The following is a 7,747-nucleotide window of genomic DNA, read 5'->3' as shown; positions in this document are numbered from 1 at the left end:
GGCAGGAGGCTGAGCTGACACTGGCAGAGCCCCGGGCATGTGAGCTCTGCAGGGGCAAAGCTGCTCCCTGGAGCCAGAAGGCCGAGGCTTCACTCAGCATTCTGCATAATCCAGTATCTGACATACACTGAATTTTCTGGGAATTTACTGCTTCTTGGGAACTGTATCAAAATGGTGATTTGATTCCTGAGGTGATGCGTTCAGAGGGGGCTTTGTTTCCTTTCAGGACCCTGAGGAGCATGGTTGTGTTTGTGCTCACATGTCTGTTTTGGGGATTACTGGGTGTACCTGCTGGGGTGACGCTGCCCTTCCCCAGGAGGAGCCGCTTTGGCAGAGCCCTGCAGATGGAGCTGCAGTCCCAGTTTAGTTGTATCCATGCTGGAGACACTCCTGCCTCAGCCTTCCCGCTTTGGGCAAGATGCAGGCCCCAGGGAGAGTAAAAACTGGGGTCAGCGGAGGGCTGAAGTGTAGGTGCAGCTGCAAATGGGGCTTTAAGCTCAGTTGCTGTGCCCTGGAAACAGAACTTCCACACTGGGTTCGTGTCAGGAAGGCTGGAAGGAAACTCACGGCTGTGACACAAGACTGAGGTTGTACCTCCTGGTGTGAATAGGAGGCCCAAAGCCCCCATAGGGATGGAGGTCAGAAATAGATACCATCCTTGTTCTGGTGTAATGTCCATGTGAGCTCCCCAAAGTGCAAGCACTGACCATGCTGTCAGTCTCTACCCGAGAGATGGCGTGAAAGGGACCTTGCAGGGACTTTAGAGAGACAAACACATTTATCCTCACAGTGTTCTCTGCTGAGCCTGTGCTCTTGTAGGGCTGAGACAGCTTTCCATGTGAGGAACTGACAGACACAGAGTGACTGCATTAGGGTGACACAGGATATCTCTGGGGACCCACATTACCGTGTGTGTGTGTGGATTACTGGCCAGCACTCAGTTCCTCAGTGTAGGGCCATAGATCAAAATGCCTTGGAAGAGAACTTGACAGTCATCTAGCTCAATTTCCCCATCCAAGTAAGCATCAACTTGCCTTACATCATTCCTGACAAATGTTTGCCCAGCCTGACCCAAAAGGCTCCCAGTACTGATAAGGACTTTAGCATGCAATCTGTTCTGGTGCTTTGTGGTTCTATCTGCTGGAAAGTTTTCTTTTGTCATGGCAGCTCTGCTGTGACTAAAGCTGAGCACTTCTCCTGTCCTGAGGTGGAGAACAGCTGACTCTCTTCTTAGAGCACCTTCCATGTGGTAGTCTGTTCCCATATTTCCTCAGAGTCTTCATCTCTGAGGGAAAGAACTCCCACACTTATTTCTGTAGGCTGCTTGCATGTCCTTCCCTCCCTGCTTGTGAAATGTAAGGGGGACCACGTGTGCTTCAGACTTGTTAGAGGTGATACTTGTGCCTCTGGTGAGTGGGATAATAAAGCTGCTAGAGCTCACCTTGTGACAGAGCAGTCGTTTTCCAAGCCAAAACTTGCATTAACATTTTTTTTTGTCTGGGAAAGTTATCAAAAACTGTATTTAAGTTTTAATAAACTACAATTTCCACTCCAGGCTGCATCCTGAGGAACAAATACCCACTGAAAGAAGGCTTCTTTCTCACACTCCAGAAGATGATAAGGTACCAAGAGAGACTTAATCCACTTTCCAGGCTATTTCCTTTTCCATAGATGTTTTGATATGCTTTGAGTTCAGTGTCAGAAGTTTCAGATGTTGTTCTGTGGAGGGTCATGTCACAGTCCTTTGCTTCTTTCCCCTGGCAGCTGCTGGCAAATCTCAGTGTGGTCCATCCAGTCTCTGGTGAACACAGGGGCACTTTTATGAAATTGGTGTCATCTGCTGCTTGGTGATAGGACTCAGCACCCTGCTGCAGTGTGATGAACCAGCTTGGCTTTGCTGCTTTCCAGTGCAAACCCAGAGGATGTGGGAGTGAGCAGAGCACCAGCACTCGTTTCTCTGCAGCAAGTGCCTCTCTGAGCACAATGAGAGCGTGACACGGCTGCTGCAGAGGGCTGGGAACGTGCATCCTGTGCACAGCAGCCACTGCAGCTCTGACAGTGCACGACTGTCAAGTGTGCTGGGCTGCAGACAGGTGCAGAGAAGCGCTGCCACGTATTGTGGGCTCTATGGTTTGTCCCCAGGTGTGGTTGATGTCAGAACTGTAGCTTTGTTTGAGTGGCAGCTTCTAGCTCTAGAGATCTGCTTCATCTGCCCCCTTCACCAGCTCACCTGAATGGCCACCCTTCAATGTTTGTGTGCTCACCTCAGCATTTTGGGCAGAGCGAGCATCAATGTGATTTCAGTGGCAGCTGCCCTGTCAGCCTTACAGAGATAATCATGAGCAAGGCTACTACAGGGTGGAAGGCCTTAGAACCACTGCATGTGAACAAACTGCTGCCTAGGGAGGAGAGGGCCTTGGCCCATTTAATGTTTGCTCTGGGTTCAGCTTGCTTCAAAGGTGAAAAGTAGTTTCACACTTCATCCTTTCTTTTGTGACAGCTGGGATGTTCTGAGATCATCCTGTCCACGGCAGGGATTCTCAGCTCCTGGGCTGAAATTTTCAGCATGGCAAAGAAGAGTTTGCCATCCAAATAGCCAGTGGCAACAGGTGTGGTGAGAAAGTGAGGCACAGCAAAAGAAGAGCCATGGCAGAGTCAAAGCAAGAGCTCAAGTGCTCTTAATGGCAGTTCTGGCAAACCCAGCTGTAGCTGTACTTGTTCCTCCCTTTACTGGTATTTTAAAGAGTGTATATCCCAGCTGTTCCTTGGGAGAATGATTGTGCCTCGAGAGCAGAAAGCAGTGACTGTTATTCCTTGACGGTGAGTGTTACCAGAGAAGTGTTTGATTTTGAGAGCTGTGGTGCTGGGATGTGACAGGAGGGTAATTTTCACAGTGTGTTACTGGCACAGCCATTGCTAAACACTGCAGGACCTGGAGGCACACAAATGGCAGATTGTTTGGAGGAAGGGAGAGGTGAAGCTCATTACATGAAGCTCATCTAGGGAAGACAAGATTCTTGGGAAAGGGTGTGTTAAAATGAAGCTTAGGTTTTAGGAGGGAAGGCCTGTGCTCCACATTCCTGCTTTGCCACTCTGATAGCATACATGGAAGTGTAGGGTTGAGTCTCTATAAGGTGCAAGTTGTATATAGGAGGCAAACTGAGCATTTCTGCTCAATGTCTGCGCTTCAGCAGGTGAGTGGAGCCCCTTCTGCAGTGTGGATGGATTCCTGGTGGACCACAGGTGATGGGCAAACAGCAGTGGACAGAGCACAGCACTCTTGTTCACCAAAAGCACCACTAGCCTGAATTTCTACAAACACAGTTTCTATAGAAGTTGCCCAGCTGGGTGTGAGTATAGGGGAGGCAGAACTGTCCTCAGCAATGGGAGATTCTGATTTCCACTTTATGCCAGATGCTGCTGCTTCCTTTCTTGGTGGTCAGCTTGTCTCCTATGTTTTGTACATACACAGCAGCATGCTCACAGTGGGACACACCCATCAGCGTGGTAGCACAGTGCCTGTTGCCGTGGAGTCCTTACCTGGCAGCCTGAGCTGCTGCAGGAGCTGCAGTACCCAGCAGTGCTCGTGGGAGAGTGGCTTCTGCCATCAAAATCCTCTCTGTTCTTACTGCAATACTCATGCAAGACTGTCTGGAATGTGAGCACAGTTGCTTGGGTTGTTGAAAAATACCTGAATTAATATAAAATTCCTGGCCTGGCATTTGACTGATGATTAATTACTTAGGTTTGCGTAGTGCTTTGATGTTCCAGGTGTAAACCCAGAGCAAGCTGTTACAACTGTGTTGACCTCAGTGGAGTCATCCCAGTCATTCCAGTTGGCACACCTGGTGCTGTGTGGTATTTGTATTCTGTGAAACAGCGTCCAGTCATTGATTTAAGTCTTTCCAAGGACTGGAGGCTGTTAAGCTGTTAATCTTTTTTCCTCTCCTGTATTGATTGCTGTGCCACTTACCAGCAGTGACCTTCTCACCATGCCTTTTGACTTTGAGCTTGCTGCCTCTCTTGAGTCCTTCTCTGAGCCTTTGCAGTTTGTGGTGTGTTTGTATTGCCACAGTGCTTGGAAACTCCTCACAGGTTGCTCCATTTCTCTCTAAGTTTTCACTACTCTACTCCCCCATCAGTATTGTGTTGTGTAACTCTCCCCCAGCCAATGTTGTTGGCTTGCATAGATAAATCTCTTGATGCTGGATAATTTGGAGTAGCCTTGTGACAGAAAAATCCCCCTCTAAAAGGCGGTTGAGTCTTGCATTGTCCTTCAGTGATTTGGCAGCTGGTGGGGTTTGCTGGGTGGAGTCCTGCTGCTGGCAGGACTGCTTGAGACGAGCAGATTAAGTTCATACTTTGCTCAAACAAGGCTTCTTCATTTAATGTGGATGGGCAGCAGGCACTCAGGCTGAAAGTAGATTTTGTACTTTAATTTCCAGGTCAGTGGGTTTTTTGTCTTGTTTGTGTCAGCAGACAGTGCCTCTTTGTTCAGCAGCACAACTTTTTCCACCTCAGCAACGCACACACGCACGTGATGCAGGTCCTGAGTTGTGCAATAAACTCCAGTGTCTGTTCCACTTCAGGGCTTGATTGTGTGTCCTATTGATCAGCAATAAAGCCAAGAGTATGGAAGTAGTTACTTATTAATTTATTTTGGCTTTTCCACCTGCTGTTGCCTATGTGGGAAAGAAAAAGGCCATAAGTACTTTGAGAGGGAAAATTTTGTCTTTAGAGAGGTGGTCTTGGTAACTTGTGAAAGCTGAATAATTTAAGAGCATTATTCAAGTATTAAATTAAGTATTTAATTTAGTAATTATGTAATGTTGTTGCTAAGTAGGGGCAGGGTTAAGGTCAGGGTAGTCATGAGCACAAAAATTAAAAGATGAAGGTGTCCAGATGAATGTCCTGTAGCCTGTTGGAGTCCTGATCACAAAACAACTGCTTGGAATCCTGTCTTTGCAGGGGTTGGTGCTTGCTGGCACCTTCCTGTGCAGAGCCTGGAAAGGCAGGAAGGGAGGCCCCATCCCTCTGATGCTGGGCCTTTTCCTGAGCCCCTCTGGAATGTGTGGGCACTTGCCAGTAGAGCCGTGAGCATTCCCCTATGGATGGGGTCGTACATCCCACACAGAGCACGACACTTCTCCTCTCTGCAGTTGGTGGGCAGAGGGGTGAAGGGAACCTCCATTCTCCTTCCTCTTCTCATCTGGCAGTGCCTCGCTGCTCCAGCAAGGCTGTGCTCAGCCTGGGGCCAGCTGTGCCTGCCCTGCTGTAACCTCCCTATTCGTGCTGTGGATCCCTGCAGAATTCCCTCCATCCAGATCCTCTTGGACTTTGTTCCAAGCAAAAAAATCCTGCTTGGGCTTCTTGGAATTAAGGCACATTAGCCTAACTCAGAATTGCTGTTTCCTGGGAAGTTCTGACGCTGTAAAGCTTGTTTGGCTTTTTTTTCTTTTCCCTGTAATCAGAGTGAAATAATGTTTAAAATTTCCTATGAGGACACTGTGTCCCAGATTTTGAGTTTTAGAAATGTTTTGCTTTGGGATTTCTGAATTTTTGTTTTGAGTTATACCCAATTTAAGCTGTTGTACTGCTTATGATTCCGGCTGATTTGCTAAGTAAAGCCTAGTAGCAGGTCACAGTATGTGTATTATTTAAAAAACCTGTAGTTAGCTACGTTTTTAAATCAATAAGAACAGCAGCTGCTTAATATGATTGAAACATTTCATTCCCTAGAACAAGAACTGCCTTATTTGCAATGTAATGAGAGTCTGGCACTGCTGTTACAACACCCAGCAATGCCTTAATCTAGAACACTGAGTAACATTTTATTATGGAGTAAAGAGCAATGCATCATAATGATCTGAAAAGTAATAAAATATTTCACTGTTTTTATCGTGTTAGGACAAGGTAATAATGATACATGTGGGATAAAGACCTCTTAAGATAAAATTTGGAAGTTCTGGAATAGAGCTTCTGAGCTGCCAGAAGCAAGGTTGTTCCAAGGAGCTTTGGCAGGAACTTTTATCAATGTTCTTTCAAAAAGCAAATTAAAGGAAAGGTCTGTTCCTATAAGAAGTTCTTCCCAAGAAGTTGTTTTCCTGGGTTTTTTCTGCTGTCCTGTCTCTCTTCATTGCACTCCTGAGCGTTGTCGGTAGAGAAGCCTTGGATGTTCTCACTGGGACTTAAACCCAAGATTCCAGAGTGAAAGTCCTGAAAATCCCCCCACTGCACCAGCTGCCCTTCCCTGGCTCTGCACTGCCTGTGGCACATCATGTCAGGTGTGAGGGAATTCAGGTAATCCTCCTTCTCCTGAGGTAGGAATGTGCTGCTCAGCTGCTGTCCCTCCTGCCCCTCACAGGGAACAGGACAGCTTGCTCTCCCTGTTGGACTTCTTCTTGGAGCCTCCTCCACCAATGCCAAATGTAGTTACCTTTCAGCCTTTGTCATTGCAGACACTGCTGGGAATCTGTGGTTTCGGGAACCAAATTCCATTGTGGATCTCAGCACAGCTGAAGGGTGTATCAGTCTTAAATTCATGCAGCTATTACACTGTGTAGTTAAAAGAAAATGAACTGATAGTGCAGAAGCAGCTTGTTTGTTATAAACAAATATGTTCAGTTTGGGAGTAGCATGCACAGTGGAGGAGCAGATCTGGGCTATGGAAGAATTTATTCCCTAGGCTAAGATCTGGGTCGAGCTACGTCTAAATGGATTCTTTAAGCATGTATGAGAATTCCTTTGCTTGTTCTTAACTGGTGTTCTGTGTGCCATTGTTCCCAGCCTGGGTTTATACTGAAAGTGGATCTCAAAAAGGCGAGGCAAAGGCTGGGATCTGTGAGACAGCACAGCTGAGTACACAGTATTAAAAACTGCAGGGAAACCTCAGTGTAATGCAGGCAGCAGGGAGTTTGCCCATGAGCAGGGAACAGATGTTTCATTAGCAGGGAAGCCTGAGGGAAATGGAGCCTTGTTAGGGGAAGGATGTTCCCATTGTTCATGGCAGCAGAGAGGGTTCAGTGGATGTATGTGTTTGGCTGCATTTTAGAACTTGGAGAGTCCAAGTAAGGGCTGTGAACTTCTGAGTAGGACAGGTCTGAGATTTGAGGGTCTAATGGAGACTCCATCCTTCTGTCACCACTGCCTGAACCAGAGAAGCTCCAGATTTGGAAGGACTGTGTGGTGAAGAGTCAGGGCTCACATGGCTGTAGGATGGTTTCAGGGAGACAGCCCTGCTGCAAGCAGGGAGGTTTAAAAACAGCTGCAGGAGTGTGTCTGCGTGGGGTTTGGTCCAAAAAATGGGCAGGTGCAGGATGGGGCTGGGAGGAGGAATGAGGGACAGAAAGCCTGGCAGATGAGGGAAAACCAAGAGAGGAATTTGTTTTGCCTACAAAACAAAGCCTGGGAGAGAATGGGATATCTCTCTGTAAACACTTCATTGCCAAGTAAATACTAGAGGGGAAGAAAAGTCCTTTATAATAAAAATCAATGCTGGCACAAGGACAAAGTGGTACAAATTTGCTATTAATAAACTTAGCCTGGAAATTAGATTTTCAACCACTGGAGTGAGATTCTGGAGCAGTGTCTCAAAGGGAGAAATGGAAACCAAGGGAGCTTTGTAAAGGAACCTGAGGAGCCTGCAGTAGCAAGTTTTCTGTCTGACAGTGTCATTTCATCTCATGCATGCAGATGCCTTAGACAGCCTGACCCAGCAGTCCAGGCAGGAGGGTGACTTGCAGGAGCA

The 7,747-nt window shown here is 47.2% G+C and overlaps 1 protein-coding gene across 1 annotated transcript in view; it reads left to right on the top strand.

Annotated features, from left to right (window-relative positions):
- Nucleotides 1–2,607: 2,607 nt before the first annotated feature.
- MAPKAPK3 (MAPK activated protein kinase 3) overlaps nucleotides 2,608–7,747 on the top strand; it is a 123,431-nt gene continuing 118,291 nt past the window's right edge. The window contains exon 1 of the mRNA XM_069027789.1: nucleotides 2,608–2,820. The gene's annotated coding sequence lies outside the window, so the exon portion shown is untranslated. The remainder of the gene's footprint in view (nucleotides 2,821–7,747) is intronic.

The sequence above is a fragment of the Aphelocoma coerulescens genome, chromosome 12 (assembly GCF_041296385.1).
Source record: "Aphelocoma coerulescens isolate FSJ_1873_10779 chromosome 12, UR_Acoe_1.0, whole genome shotgun sequence".
In the NCBI taxonomy this organism is placed as follows: domain Eukaryota; kingdom Metazoa; phylum Chordata; class Aves; order Passeriformes; family Corvidae; genus Aphelocoma; species Aphelocoma coerulescens.
The sequence above is the reverse complement of the archived record's forward strand: the minus strand, read 5'-3'. Positions and strand labels throughout refer to the sequence as shown.